Consider the following 15,908-nt stretch of genomic DNA (forward strand, 5'->3'; position numbering starts at 1 on the left):
GCCACTTTATAAAAATGGAAGTAGGACTAACATCGTAAACTATAGAGGAATTGCGAAGCTTTGTGCTATTGCTAAAGTTTTTGAGGCAATCGTTACGGAAGAACTATCTCACTCTATTACTTCTGCTATTGATCTATCGCAACACGGTTTTTGCAAAGGTAAATCAACTGTATCCAATCTTCTTGAATTCACTACTTATGTGTCTAATGGGTTTAAAAACAATCTTCGAACGGACGTGATTTACACTGATTTCAGCAAGGCATTTGACAAGGTATCTCATTCAACCCTTATATATAAACTTGATCGAATTGGCTTCCCTCCTATTCTTCTCAGCTGGCTTTCTTCTTACTTAGTGGATAGGAAACAAAGAGTAATTTTTAAAAATTGTACCTCCCGGCCAATACATGTCACATCCGGCGTACCTCAGGGCAGCCATATTGGTCCCGTCTTGTTTATTTTATTTATAAATGACCTTCCTAAGGTGTTGAATTACTCGAAATGCTTAATGTACGCTGATGATGTTAAGCTCTTTAAGTACATTAGTACTGCAGAAGATAGGGAGCATTTGCAAGCTGACCTAACCTGCATTTTCGAATGGTGTGAAGCAAATTCCATGTCACTAAATTTGAAAAAGTGTAAATTCATGACCTTCTCTAGAAAATCGTTCTATCCAAATTCGTATATGATATCTGACCACAATGTTGAGCAAGTGACCAATTTCATTGACCTAGGTGTAACTATGGATCCGAAACTAGAATTCAAGTCTCACATAAACTCCTGCGTGATTAGGGCTAGAGGATTGTTGGCTTTTCTTAAGCGCTGGGCCAAGGAGTTCAACGATCCTTATGTCACTAAAGTTCTCTTTACCTCTCTAGTTAGACCGATTTTGGAGTATGCATCTATAGTATGGAATCCTAGCTATCAAATTCATAGTGACAGGCTCGAATCAGTGCAGAAACAGTTCCTGTTATTTGCCCTCAAAAATTTATGTTGGGACTCGTCTAAAAATCTCCCACCCTACAAGGATCGCCTGAAGCTTATAGATTTGCCGACGCTTCAGAGTCGTAGAGAGATGCTTGGTGTTCTTTTTTTAATTAAATTAATGAACGGGATGGTCAGTAGTCCCTTTTTACTGAGTGAGATAAATTTTTGTATTCCTACAAGACCCACGAGACATTTTAAACCTATTGTGTTGAGTATTTGTAAATCAAACTTTGAAATGCATGATGCTTTTCGGTGTTTATGCCAAGATTTTAACAAGCATTATGATTGCATCGACATATCTGAATCGCTTTTTGTAATAAAGAAAACATTGCTCAACAAGTTAACTAAATAAACTAATATCTGCAACCGTGAACGAAAAAATTACACAATATCTATGACTGCTTAGTACAATTGTAACGGCTTCGTATATTTCCGCGACCGCGTAGGACAATAGGAGCAGGGATCGGAAACTCGGCCTTTCCGACCTCGCCCAACAGTTCGTCTATAGCGTGGAGCGGAAACTAGGACTTTCCGCCTGCCTCACTTACAAAGTAACGACTACGGGAACATGGATCGGAAGCTCGGCCTTTCCGACCATGATCAACGGCCTGTAAACAGGGCGGAGCGGAAACTAGGTCTTTCCGCCCGCCGCACACAAAAGTAGACTGGAGACAAGGCCTCGCCAGCTACCCAAATTGCTATTGAATATCATTGTTATCTTTACAAGTTAATATTTATAATTATTTCACTCTGTAATGTATCACACATACTTAAATATTCTAAATCTTTTTATCTCAACTGTCTGTAAGAAAACATTTTTCTGTAGACTAAATAAATAAATAAATAAATAAATAAATAAGGCCTGGCAGTTACGAGAAAACCAGGGAGCGAGGGTTAGCATGCTCAAAGTGGTAAAAACAAAGATTTTGTCGCATTATGTTGCAAAATCCGTACGGAGATCGCAGTTTTTCGTACAAAAGGTAAAGCGGAAAGCTTCATTGAGATGTTCTACAGCTCAATCAGCGCCAGACCGAGGTGCAAAGTAGAATGTTACAGCGAAACCCGCATTCGGAAGTTGTATGAATTCTAAATTAAAAAATATAACTGCATTGTTATGGACTGCGAAACCTACTGCTATAAAAATTCAACATATATTGCAGGTCAAGATTTTTATACTGCTGCAAGTCGTCAAGATGCCCCTGAAAGTTGTAAGCTGAAAATGAAGTCCAAATTTCCAAAAACCACATGGCTTGGCAAGCTATTTGTTCCTGCGGCCGTAAGAGCAGCCCCTTTTTCCCATCCGGGACAATGAATGATCAATTTTATCGGGATGAGTGCCTCAAAAGGCGTCTTCTGTCATTTATCAACAGATAAGGAGTAGGCCATCGCTCTAGGCGGACATGGCAACCTGCCACTATGCCAAGGACACATTGCCGTGGTATAATGCAAATAACATCAATTTTGTACCTCACGACTGCAATCCACCCAATAGCCCAGAGCCACGTCCTATTGGGGAATATTGGTCAATTGTCAAAGGAATCTTGAAGAAAACAGGGGAAAGAGTGAAAATTATTGAAGAGTGCAAAACAACGTAGTTTTGCGCATCGCGTAAAGTCGATGATGCAGTCGTGCAGAACATGATGGCGCGTGTGCGATGAAAATACCGATCACTTGCATATGGAGCAAATAATAACTATTATTTTAACATTTTAATAACATATAAACTTCCAAGTTATATAATACAAAAAATAATAATTTCAAAGCCTTCTAGTTTGTTTCTGGTAGTAATTTCTAAGTGTCGCAGTTTTGGTGTGTTCACCCTTTATAACATAAAGGCGATTTATTTGAAGCAATTTTAAAGAAACAATGACAGAATATCTGTTTGTGTATGAATTAATTTGTCACTGCTACCAAACTGTGCGGCCAAATTATCAGTGAAACAAAACAAACAGAACGGATAAAAATTTAACCAGATCTCTATCAGGGTCATATCGTTGTTGTTGAATTTGCGTGCAAAATTTTTATGCGGATCCCGATTATTGCCAAGAAAACATAGCTAGAGTTGCGACAGAGTTGCATTGGCTTCAGTTTATCAAGTTTATTCAGTGAAATCGCTGGAGAAATTTATCAGAAACGCGTAAACGAGTTTCCACACAAATTTTGACAGTTTATTTATAAGGTTTACACAATTATAAGTTTATATGGTTTACAATGCATTTATAAGGTTTGATTAATACCCTTATAATAAAGCATCAATTATCATGTTCGCCTTTATAATATTCTTACGCTTTGAACATCTGGCAACACGTTACTCACACGTGCGGCCATCTGCGTTTCGGTCATTGTCCATACATACATTTATACATACTATTTCGGTTGTCTAATGGAAAATAAACAAATTATTTTTAAACGTGTTCCTCATCGTTAAATAATGAAACTAACAAAATATAAAACAGATGAACGTTCAAATAGCTTAATTTAGTTGAAATTTGTGTGTTTCTGCACACTTGTATTTGTTTGAAATGGTTTGTTATCGTACATTTTGTTAGGTGAAATGTTCAACTTTAACAACAAATTACTCGTAAACTACGAGTTACCTCGTCGTCCGGTTCAGTTTTGTGATGTGTACGACCCCCTCTACACCCTCCATAAAGGCATTTTGTTCAAAGCGTGGTGCACTCTCGCGAAGTCAACGCAAATATCGTTTTTAATGCAATTACTGAGGCTGCAATTTAGTTTGGCATCCCCGGAGTTCCGCATAAAGGTAGCTATGGAACGGTAGGGGAGTTCTGATTGCAAATACATAGTTCTTAGCTGCGGGAGGCTTATATTTTTTAAGTTATTTGTTGTTACGTACACACTTCGGCAAAATATGTGCAATAAAACCCCGCACAATGTTCACCGCATATAGTACTTTTAATACATATCTATTAATCAAATGTTTAAGTAAAACGCGTTTATAAATGTGTTTACAAATTGTAGCACTTTTCACAAACAAACAGCAATAACAATGGCCTACAGGGGAAATGTTTAGCTATTTGTACAACGATTTAGGTTCGGGGGAAGGGGCGTGGCGCAAAATTTGCAAAAACTTGCAACCTTCGAAACAGCTGATCACTTGCACAGTTGCCACTGGTGATTAATTTGGCAATTTATTTTCTGTTTGGTACATTTTCCCCCGATTTGGCATTTTATACAATTGAATAGTTTTCGATAAGAGAAATCTTTTTAAAATACAAATTAATTATATGAATAAGTTATTTTTTTTCATAATTATTTGTGATATCACATGGTGACGTATTCAAAAACAAGAGTATCTCCTCCAAACACCCATCATTGATCCAAAAACAATGTAATAGATATTGCACAGATGTAGCTTTAAAATTATAAAATTTTCATTTCAACAATCAACCTACCAAAACCGAAAACTTCAGCAAAACAACATTTCAGCATGCGGCATTTGAGTCTATTTTGGTATATTTAAAGGTAAATTATTGTACAAACGAAAAATGTCATACGGCAACCATGGTCAGCACACACTAAAGTAAACAAACTGGAGATTAATAGCAAATTAGCGAAAAATAAACACAACCAACGTTGTGCATATTAAATTTACTCACTTTTTCGTTGTATACTAGCATTAATAATAAAATTTGCAATAAATAACTCAAAAAGGCCATATTTTCTTTTGTTTATTTACAAACATGTGTTTGCGATCAGCTGATTTTCTAGCTTGCAAGTTTTACCTGGGAAAAATTTTTCCAGCAGAAATTTGCAGCTCTCTTTCACATTTCGCTCTCCCAATTTCCCCTACTTTGCAAATTTTTTGGGTACGAGAACGCAAAACCAGTAAAAGTTTTCTAAAACTTTAGATAGTTGGGCGTACGCGTACACTCCTATTATGTCGAACGATTAAGTGCACTTACTATGTCCGCTTTCTTTTCTTCTTTCGCATGCGGGGTTGCCATCGTTTCGGTAGTTCAGCCAGGTTGCCACAGTGCTCCCCCCAGGATTTTCGTCCGGAAACGGACGGGGAGTCTTATCCTGCGTCCGCTGCGGTTTGTTGATGTCTCCTTCGGAGCCAACTGTTCGGGTGTCGATGATATTGTAGATGATGGTGTTGTGTGCGAAGTGGCTGAATGTTGTTGAGTCGCGGTTGTCGTTGATTGAGTATCTGGGATTCGATGAATGCTGGCTTAAGTCGGTCTATGGATATATTTACGTTGTTGCGGTTGATTTTGACGGTGTAATATTTAGGGTGTCTGGAGATCACTGGATATGGGCCATCGTAAGGCGGATGGAACGCCGGTCGCGCTTTATCGTTGCGTACAAATATGTGCGTTGCATCGGCAAGTTTGCTGAATACGAATGCTTTTGAGGAATCATGACTCGCGGTTTGAGTTGCCGGACGAAGTCCGACTGTGGTCGGAAGATTTGCCTATCGTTAAAAAACTGTCCAGGCAACCGTAATGTGGTACCGTAGACAAGTTACGCGGCTGTTGTACCGATGTCGGGCTTGAATGTTGTGCGCAGTCCTAGCAAGATTATAAGCGGCTTATCCAGTCTTGTCTTGCGTGACACGTTATTGCTGTTTTCAGTGAGCGATGCCGGCGTTCGATGATGCCATTTGCTTGCGGGTGATATGCCGTTGTCCGCAGGTGGGTTACACCCAGCATACGTGACAACTCATTGATGAGTTTTCTGGCGACTGTTTCCGCTGTTATGTCTCTCAGAGGAACGGCTTCTGGCCACCGCGTATACCTGTCGATAATCGTGAGGCAGTACTGAAATTCACTCTATGCGGAAGTGGTCCAATGAGATCGATGTTGATGTGTTCGAATCTACACGACGGCAAAGAAAGTTGCTGAAAAGGTGAGCGAACATGCCTACTGACCTTAGATCTTTGGCAGCTGAGACATCGTTGCACTTCTTTGGCAATATCCTTGCCCATATTTGGCCAAACGAAGCGTGCTTTGATGAGCTTTGTGGTTGCGCGCACGCCTCCGTGTGAGATGCTATGCATGCTATGATATCTTTGCGATGCGGGCGTGGTACGAATGGGCGTACTTCCGATGTAGATGTATCGCAGTAGGAATGCCTGTGGGCCTTGTGTTTGGAATGCACAATCTTTTCAAACACAGAGATTAGTCGCCTTCGATAAGTTTCTTCAGTTCTGGGCAACTAACTTGATCTTCGGCCATCCGGTGGTAGTCGATGGTTATTGATTCAACCGCTTCGATGCGCGATAGTGTGTCTGCTGTCGTGTTCTCGGCGCCTGCATCGTGTATGATGTTCGTCGTAAATTGACTGATCAAGTCCAGATGAAGCAGCTGTCGCGGTGATGGTTTGTCGTGTTTTTGTGCGAAAGCGTAGACTAACGGTTTGTGGTCTGTTCGTACCTCGAAGAGTCTTCCCTCCAGCATGGCTCGGAAATGTTTGATGGCTAGGTATACCGCGAGTAATTCCCTGTCGTAGGTACTGTACCTCCGTTGTGCTTCGTTGAGTTTTAGACTGAAAAACGCCAGTGGCTGAAACTCATCGTGTAGAATTTGATGAGGTGCTGCGCCGATGGCAGTGTCGCTGGCGTCCGTACTGAGCGATATTCGGGCGTTCGGGGCTGGGTGAACCAATAGCGTTGCGTTTGCTAGTTCTTTTTTGCATTCGTTGAAATGGTTGATTGCCTCGTCGGTCCATTTGATTCGCGTTGTGTCGTTTTTTCGGTTACCTGGTATTAATTTGACGAGGGGTATTTGGTGTTGCACTGCGCTTGGCAGGAAGCGACGATACAAATTTATCATTGCCAAAAAACGACGTAACTCTTTGGCGACTTCCGGCTCCGGGAAGTGGATGATCGCTTGAACCTTCTCGGGTAACGGTTTGATGCCCTCCACCGTAACTGGGTGTCCCAAGAATTGGATTTGCGTTTGAGCGAATTTGCACTTCTCTAAGTTGACTGTTAGGTGGAATTGGCGAAGACGTTCGAAGACTTGCCGCAAGTGGGCTTTATGTTGCTCGACGCCTTCAGAAGCGATACACACATCATCGATGTATACAAAAACGAAATCGAAACCTTTGGAACGTTTGTGCAGCGTTGCAAAGGCCAAACGTCATGTGTGTAAACTCGAATAACCCAAACGGAGTGGTTATCGCCGTTTTGTGTATGTCGCCGGGTTCGATAGGGATCTGGTGGTACGATGGGGCCCGCGCATTAGGGTTCGTGATGTCACCAAATTCCCGAAGAAGGTTTGCGATTTCGGTGGAGCTACTCTCTGTTTCGATGTTCGTTGCTGCTCCGAAGCTGCAGATACCTGGTCGAGGTTGTGCTTTGTCTGTGCCTATCAGTGTCGAATTCCCGATGTCGATGATTAGGTTGAAATACCAGAGGAAGTCGGCACCGATGATGGCGTATTTAGTTTCCGCTATGACGAAGTTCCATACGAGTTTGCGTTGAAGACCAAGGTCGAACGTACGACGGACTACGCCGTAGGTTTTAAAGGTGGTCCCATTAGCGGCGAAAAGTGGGTTGCCTTCAGAATTTGACAAGCGGCATGCTCGAGTTGGTGGAACGACCGACACTTCTGCGCCGGTGTCGACCAAAAATAGTTGGTGACAGGTAATAAGGTCAATGGAAATAAGGTCAATTGACTTTATTTCCCACCCTGGTGCGAAATAAAGTCAATTGACATTATTACCTTTTCAAAAGCGAAATAAAGTCAACAAAAATATGGAAATAAAGTCATTGACGCTATTTCCTCATTCAAATGGAAATAGCGTCAACAATGCTTAAAGTATGTCGATTCATAGAAAAAAATGTTGTTCTTACAATAAACATTGCCCCGTAAGTGTTGTTTTTTAATAGATGAAAAAGGTTATAGCCAAATCCTCAGTGTTGTGATATTAATCCACACACAATCTTGAACTCCCACGAATTGATTTTATTAAAAAAATTTAAATTACGAATATGTAAAAACGCACAGCTGGAATACGAGAAATATTTTAAGAAAGAGTGTAGAAATGATCCATAACTTGCAAAACATGTTTCGTTTCCACAAAAATAAAGCGAACACTATTAAATTGAAGAAACAGTCCATGTCCAAAAACCCCGGAGGAACCCTGAAAGAATTCTGTGTTTTAAATTAGCATATTTTGAACGAACTCGGAATGTCTAAGGTGGAAAAGAAACCAACCTTTCTATAAGGAAACAATGTCTCCGCCAGCAATTTGTGAAGACATCATTTAAAAGCAGCTAAGGAGAATGACGACACTATTTATTAGATGGCACATTCAACGAGCCAATGTACCAAAATGCGGGTATAAACAATTATTGATTATTTAATATCGAAACCGAGATCATATAAGTTAATTAATTGGTTTTCTCACACTTCTGAAACACAAATTATATGCTTTTTTACTGCAGACAAGTTATTGCCCCAAAACACAGCAGAAATCTTCCAATCAGGGCTGCCAACTATCCTTAGTTATGAGGTGCCATATTGAGGATAAAAAAGTGCCAAAATGTACCAAATAAAGTAATAATAAAGCTAAGCTTTCAATAAATAAAAATTAAATAATTCATTTATTAAAATGGTGATTTTTTGTAAATATTCGCAATGTTTTTCATTCCATAAATGTTATTTTATTTGTTTTTAAAGCATGGCTTATATTTTAACAAACACCATACAAATCCAAGTTTTAAACTGAATACATAGTTAAGAAGTATTTTCCAAAGTTTAATGAAAATTACAAACTTTTTAATAAGAATTTCTAAATTTAGATAAATTCTTATTTAAAAGTTTGCAATTTTGATGAAACTTTGCCAAATACTTCTAAATTACGTACACAGTGTGAAGCTTGGATTTGTGTAGTAATTATCAAAATATAAGCCAGGTTTTTAAATGAAAAATAACATATTTATAGATGAAAAACATAGCGAATACTTAAAAAAAAATTACCGTATACTTAAGGAACGAACACTTATCACTAAAAAACAAATTCGGAAAACCACATTCATTAAACTACAATTCATTTAAAAAACAGTAAAACAGTAAAAAGGCACTACAACAATAAATAAAAAGTGCCAAAATGTACCAAATAGAAAAATAAAGGTGCCAAAAAAGGTGTCATTCATTTTAATCATTCTCATTTAGCAATAAAATAAAGCTACATTTTCCAAACAAAAGTGCAATGATAAAATAAGATGAACCAGTGGAATAGCCTTTATAAATTAGAAAATTTTAGTTGAGAAAAAGAAGTACACGCAAAGGATTTCACAAAAATGTATTGAAATGTAATTTTTTTTACAAAAGTGCCATGTTGGCACTTTGTGCCAAATTGAAAAAATAAGTGCAATTTGAAGTAAAATAGGGACAAATGGCACGGTTTGAGACAAGTTGGCATCCCTGCTTCTAATAACTTACAAATATAAAAATTTGAAATATCGAGGGCTTGAATTCATTAATACCCTCTATCTGCAATTTGCACAAAAACTAATTTGTGATTTTAGAAACCATCTGGGACTTATTACCTGTCGTTATATAAGGTAGCATTAATATCACTGATGACAGTTAAAGCTTAGGTGGATTTTTATATCAGAATCTCATCTTTGTGAAAAGTGTGCAGATAGAGAGTATTATTGAATATAAGCCCTCGATGTTTAAAATATGTACACATTTTATTTCAACGTATACAAAAAATAAATCTACCTGCGTTACAGCACGGCGGGAGACGGGGAAGGGGGCCCGGGGGGGGCCGAACGTAGCGTGACGTGGTGTGCGCGCCGGTCGCGCGGTGTGGCGCGCTGACGCGGGCCGCCGCGAAGCTAAGCAAATTTAATATTTGAAAGAGAAATAATGTCAATTGATTTTATTTCGTTTTTAAAAAGGTAATAATGTCAATTGACTTTATTTCGCACCAGGGTGGGAAATAAAGTCAATTGACCTTATTTCCGTTGATCTTATTACCTGTCACCAAATAGTTGATATGACATTCGATCTAGTTTAAAGAAAACGTTTGGATTTAGGAAACTCAGAAAATTTTACCTCGAGTTCGCATTGGGATTGGTTGCTCGATGATGGTGTGCTGCCGGAACTGTCGAGCTTAGTCGTTACGGCAGTGTTTAGTTTTTTGTTGGGTCTGTCTTTTTTATGGGAAAATCGCATGGACTTCGCATTTTCGAGCCTGAGTACCATATTCCCGGTGATACCAGCAGGTCGGTGATTGTTCTGCGTTGGAGCTGCGATGTGGTGTGTGCGCGCGTTTAGCATTCACCAGACGACGTTCGCATTGTCGGCTGCGTTTTCGGGACATGAGCTGGCTCAACTTGCTGTTGATATTTTCGAGAACGGAGTCTTGCTTTTCGATTCGTTTTTCAAGCACAGTGAGTCGATTGGTAGGTGTTTCGATAGCGTTGACGGATGGCCCCCTGGTTGGTGCTGTTGCATTTGAGTCGCGACTTAGTGCGTCGAGGACCGCATCGGCAGTGATGGCGAGTTGAAGTAGTGGCGTACTTGGCTGCGCCTGAAGCATACCGGCGATAACGTCGCGAGCAGCTTCCGGCAATTTTTTGAGCCAGTACTGTTGTATGACGGACTCGTCTTTCGTGGCGTTTGTTCGTTGCATTTGGCTGAGCAAGTGGCTTGGCTTGCCGTCGCCCAACTGGATTCCCGTAAGTTTGTCGAACCGGGCCATTGCTGAATCGCTGAATTTTTCAATGATGGCCATTTTTAACGTGGTGTAAGGTGCCGTGGTTGGTGGGCGGCGCACCAGATCGAAAACCTGGTCTAGTATGTAGTCGTCAGCATGTGCAACAATAGCGGTATACTTATCTTTTTCTTTACGTATACCAAAACCATGCAGTTCGAACCATGCGTCCACCTTTATGAACCATGATTCGATATTGTACTTGAGTTGAGTTTTGGAAACGGTAATTTTCCGAATACCGCATTGATTTGCGGTCTGTCGCTGTCGACGCCTGCGTTGACGTTTCCGCTGTCGTTCGCGGCAGCGTTAGTGTCGTCTTTTGCGAGCTTTTCCGTGCTATTATTCAAGCTCATGTTGCCGGGTCACGTTGGTATTACGGTGGCCCGTTACTTCGTGAGCCGTTATGATTGCCGGCTTGTGTATAGTCGACGAATTTTCGGTGGCGTGACACCTGAACTATACTTACGCTTTCGGTGAGCTGGTTATGCAGGTTTTGCTCTGAATTTTCGAGGCGCTTCAAATCAAAGCGAGATTATTTTTCCCCAGCTATTAACGCGCAAGTTTGCTCTGCACGCCTTAGCACGGTGATTTGATGCACGTCTTTTACTCACTATCTCCGTCTTTACTACGGGGTCACCACTTGTGGGATTTAATGAGTCAAAGTGTTTTTTTCGATTTATTTAAACACGAATCAAATTCGCATATAATACTTCGGTATTATTTAATATCTAAATATTAATCTTTACAAGGAACTTGTTTCTATTTTAAATGTAGATGAAAAAGTAATTAAGTCTGTATTCGCCGGCGAGTCGATTGCTAAGAAGATATTCTGTCGCACGATTAAGTGCACTTGCTATGTCCGCTTTCTTTTCTTCTTTCGCATGCGGGGTTGCCATCGTTTCGTTAGTTCAGCCAGGTTGCCACACTAGGAAACATTAAGTATAAAAAAATAAAAAAATTAAAAAAATATATATATAATTTAAAAAAGGGGTAATAAGGATATTTAAAAAGTTGTTTAGCTTTTAGACACCTTTCTGCGTAGGCGGCCTTCGGTCGCGCTTTAGGATTATAACCCTTACCAAATAGAATCCTCTTTTTGGTGTGCACCCACTGGGGCTACCGCCCCAGTGATGTAGCCTGGGGAAAGGATGAGGTAACTAGAATTCCCTTTCTGTGTGGTAAACCTGGTGCTGCCGCCCCAGTGATTTCTATGTTTGACAGCTCAGCTCCGCCATTTAATTTCCATATACAATCACAAGCGCGCAGGTGATTTTCATAGCAATTTTAATTAATAAACATAAAATGAAGATATTAAGTGGCTGCTTTAAGGCAGAATAAGAGTAATTATTGTACATATATTTCGGAAATTTGCAACAAATACCATATTTCCAACCGACATTATTGTTAAATTAGTGCACAGATTTAGTAAATTAAATTTTTGTAATAAAGCGTGAACTGTTGTCTACAAGCGTGTGTAAAAGGTTGTAGGCACTCGAGTTCATATAAAACGGCAACTCAAATTTATTTCAAATGAGGAAACGAATTACAAACGCTGAATAATTATAACTGACTAAACAAATGTGAAAAAATGTGACGTTGAATTTGAATTTTTAAAATCAGCACACTAAGCAACTATGTCTCACTCGTGTACTTGTGTACAGTAGCCATAGTAATAAACGAATTACAAACGCTGAATAATTATAACAGACTAAACAAATGTGAAAAAATGTGACGTTGAATTTGAATTTTTAAAATCAGCACACTAAGCAACTATGTCTCACTCGTGTACAGTAGCCATAAGGTTTTTGATTCGATTCACGCGTTTGGGCACAGCAACCGAAAATCGTTGTACAAATTCATAAACAGTACCCGCCGACAGTAAGAGCAAATGTGTGTTGCCATACGTTTTAAAAATATGAGTGCAATTGTAAATTTATATCGATGTACATATATCGAAAATTTGTGATACATTTTTTTTTTATAAAAATCGATACTTCGATAAATAATGAAAATTTGCAATAAAAAATAAGCTTACGATCTCGGATTCTTAATACTGGCAGTAATACTGGTCGTTAGATACCCCTTTCAATTATTTTGCATACATTTTCAGAAGTGCACGATTCTCAAAATATCCAATGTTAATTTAAATGCTTTCAATTTCTCTGGAAAGGTTTTAAGCAGAGAGCGCAAAGGCAGAGCGAATATGTTTTCGATGTTCGCATTATTAGAGTACAAAATGTAGGGATCGCGTTTTGAAAACGCTACACGTTAATATATATTGACGGTATTACGATCCGCGATCCAGGTTTCAGAATTTCTAGAAATTTTGCGATGTGGATTACGATCCATTAATATTGCATGCTACACGGTCAATAAATATCGCGATACTTGGATCACATTAATAAATATTGATCGTGAGACAGGGCCCCAACACTCATTTCTATGGGTCCTGTCACACGGTCAGTAGTGAAAAAAATTATCGGAAAATTTCTTCTAGACTAATTTCGGTCCGACAAGCTAAAATTAGGCATTCAAATTTCATTTCACTCTGTTTCTTATCCGTTAGGTGAGCAAACGTGAATACTTGCCTCAGAGTACTGTTGGTGCTTTAGCTGACAAAAATATAGGGAAATGTTTAGTAGCTGACCCATCGTTTTTGGGGTGGGGGGCGGAGGGGGAGGGCCCCCCACTAGAAAGGGGACAGTCCCCACTTTCTAAAAAGGCGTACCCCTCCCCCCCTTGGGCTCATTCCACAGGCCCCTAGGGAACCGTTTGAAAAAGGGGGAAAAACGGAATTTTCTTATTCAAACTGAGCAGTTTGAAGTGGAATATGACCCAACTAACAGAAACCGTGGGATTTTTTAATAAAAGAAATTATGCCAAATTAGATATCGGGCGATTTTGAATAAAGAATAATTGAAAATAGAAAAAACAAGTTTTTTTAAAAAAAAAAAAACTTATTAGCAAATGTATTTTTGCGTAGAATTCCTTTCTGCGTAGGCGGCCTTCAGCCGCACTTAGGGATTGTAACCCTCTCAAAGTAGAATTCTCTCTCTGTTTTGCGAAGAAAAGGAGCTGAACACCTTTTGCAGAGAAAACCTTTCCGCGTAGGCGGCCTTCGGCTGCACTTAGGGATTATAACCCTCACAAAATAGAATTCTCTTTCTGTTTTGCGAAGAAAAGGAGCTGAACACCTTTTGCAGAGAACACCTTTGTTTATTTTTAATGCTTACTGGGTTATATCCTATTTTCTTTTGTCTCTCATTTTGCATATTTTGGAGTTTGACAGCTGAACTCCGCTATTTAATTTGCATATGCAACCAAAGTCAGACGCGTGATTTTGAAGGTGTTTTTATTTATTGAATTGTGGTTAATTGGTTAATATTAAAGTCGTAAAGAAAGCTATAACTAATCGAGTAAAGTGTAAAGTGAAGGGGAATACAAAAATATATTGGTGAAGTGGCTGCTTTAAGGAGAATAGGAGTGATAAATGTTCGCTAATTTCCGAATTTTACAAAAAAGAGCATATTTCAAACCCAATTTGTAAATAAGATAGTGACCAAAAATTACAAAAGTGGGTGTTAAAATAATGTGTAGACTCTTGACTACAAGTGGTGGAATTTTTTTTGGATCGGGCCACCCCTTTGGACGGAATAGCCCGAAATAGTTGGGGGGGCGCTTTCATTGAAGAAAGTGTTTAAGTTGATTACAATTAAATGTTTACATTAATTACTGAACATGATTAACCTAGTGTAAAATAGCGACCAAGAAAAGGAACTTCCATACAACAAATATACACTGTAAGCCCCATCAGTGCCCTGAAGCACTTATTGGTTTAGAACAAATGCAGTTGGGCTCCAAATCTCAAAAAAAAAAAAAAAAAAATGTTGGAATCGCTAGAGATGATTAAGCTGAGTTTAACGGTATACTTCTTTTTTTGGGCAAACAACAACATCAAAAATTATCAAAGGTTAAAGTTCATAAATCAAGATTTCTTAAAAACGAATGGATGGATCTGGAAATTTGATTCCCTTTAATTTAGTATACGTACTTTATATATATGTTGTATAGTTCTTACAAAAATTTAATTAATGTAAAATAACACTGGTCTACAAATTTCAACTTTTTTTCTGCGAATAAGACGGGACCTGGTGTTTCTGAACGGATTTTTCGTGCTGAACACGAATCCGGGGTCAAAAATGTCCCATCACGTCACGTTTTCGAGAAAAAAGGGGTTGAAACCCCTAAAAACAGCGTTTTTGGACATTTTCGAAAAATTGTAGAGCCGAACCCTAACGTGCTACAAACTTTGCATATGTCAGAAATTAAAGGTAAAATTGTGCCCTTTCGAAATCAGCACGAAAAATCCGTTCGGAAACACCAGGTCCCGTCTTATTCGCAAAACCCTTGTAGACCAGTGTAATTATTCCTGCTAATAAAATTTTTACTTACAAGGATTTGCAGCTCTCTCGGGTTTTTACGCTCTCGAATTCGCTCTCTCTAGCAAATATTTTTGGTTATCGAATGCATTTCCAGTAAAAACTTGCAAGTACTAGTAACTATTGGTAACAATTTTTTGATATTGAATGGACCTCTTATTACCAAGTCCACATAAACAAGATTGAGTCAGTCCAGCGCGTGTTTATCCGACACGCCTTAAGATCGCTTAACTTCTCCGACCCTATCCCATCCTATTTTTCACGGTGTCAATTAATTAACTTAATGCCGCTGCTTAACCTGTCAATTTCCCATCATTTTCGATGTAATTTCCGGTAACGTTGATTGCCCCTTATTGCTCAGCAGAATTTATTTCAATGTTCCCGGCAGAATTTTTCGGCATAATGATTTATTTACGAGTCGCTATTAGCAAAACTCTTTACAGCCGAAATGCTCCCTTAAATAGAACTGTGCAAGAACTCAATACGATTTCTAGTACTCTAGACCTTGATCTCTCTATGCCAAAGGGTATTTTCCGAAATCTGCTTGAATCTTATTTAAGTAACCTCAATAATATTTTATAATATGTAATTTTTTCTAAAATGTTGTAGTCTCTAAGAACATCCTGTTGATATACTTCATAAACAAATTGTAATAACTCACCAGTTTACTTGATCCCCAGTGGTTCAATAATAATATAATATTTATTCTGTAATGCAGTGTATTACTATATATGTACATATACAGGGTGTCCCAGAAGTAACGTGCCAAACTTTAGGGCAAGGTAG

The 15,908-nt window shown here is 39.0% G+C and overlaps 1 protein-coding gene across 2 annotated transcripts in view; it reads left to right on the forward strand.

Annotated features, from left to right (window-relative positions):
- The window catches only part of LOC118745630 (RING finger protein 11), an 83,947-nt gene that overhangs the window by 36,644 nt on the left and 31,395 nt on the right, over positions 1–15,908 (forward strand). The window lies entirely within an intron of this gene.

Source organism: Rhagoletis pomonella, unplaced genomic scaffold (genome assembly GCF_013731165.1).
Source record: "Rhagoletis pomonella isolate Grant_MI unplaced genomic scaffold, Rhpom_1.0 Rhpom_scaffold_00009, whole genome shotgun sequence".
Lineage (NCBI taxonomy): Eukaryota > Metazoa > Arthropoda > Insecta > Diptera > Tephritidae > Rhagoletis > Rhagoletis pomonella.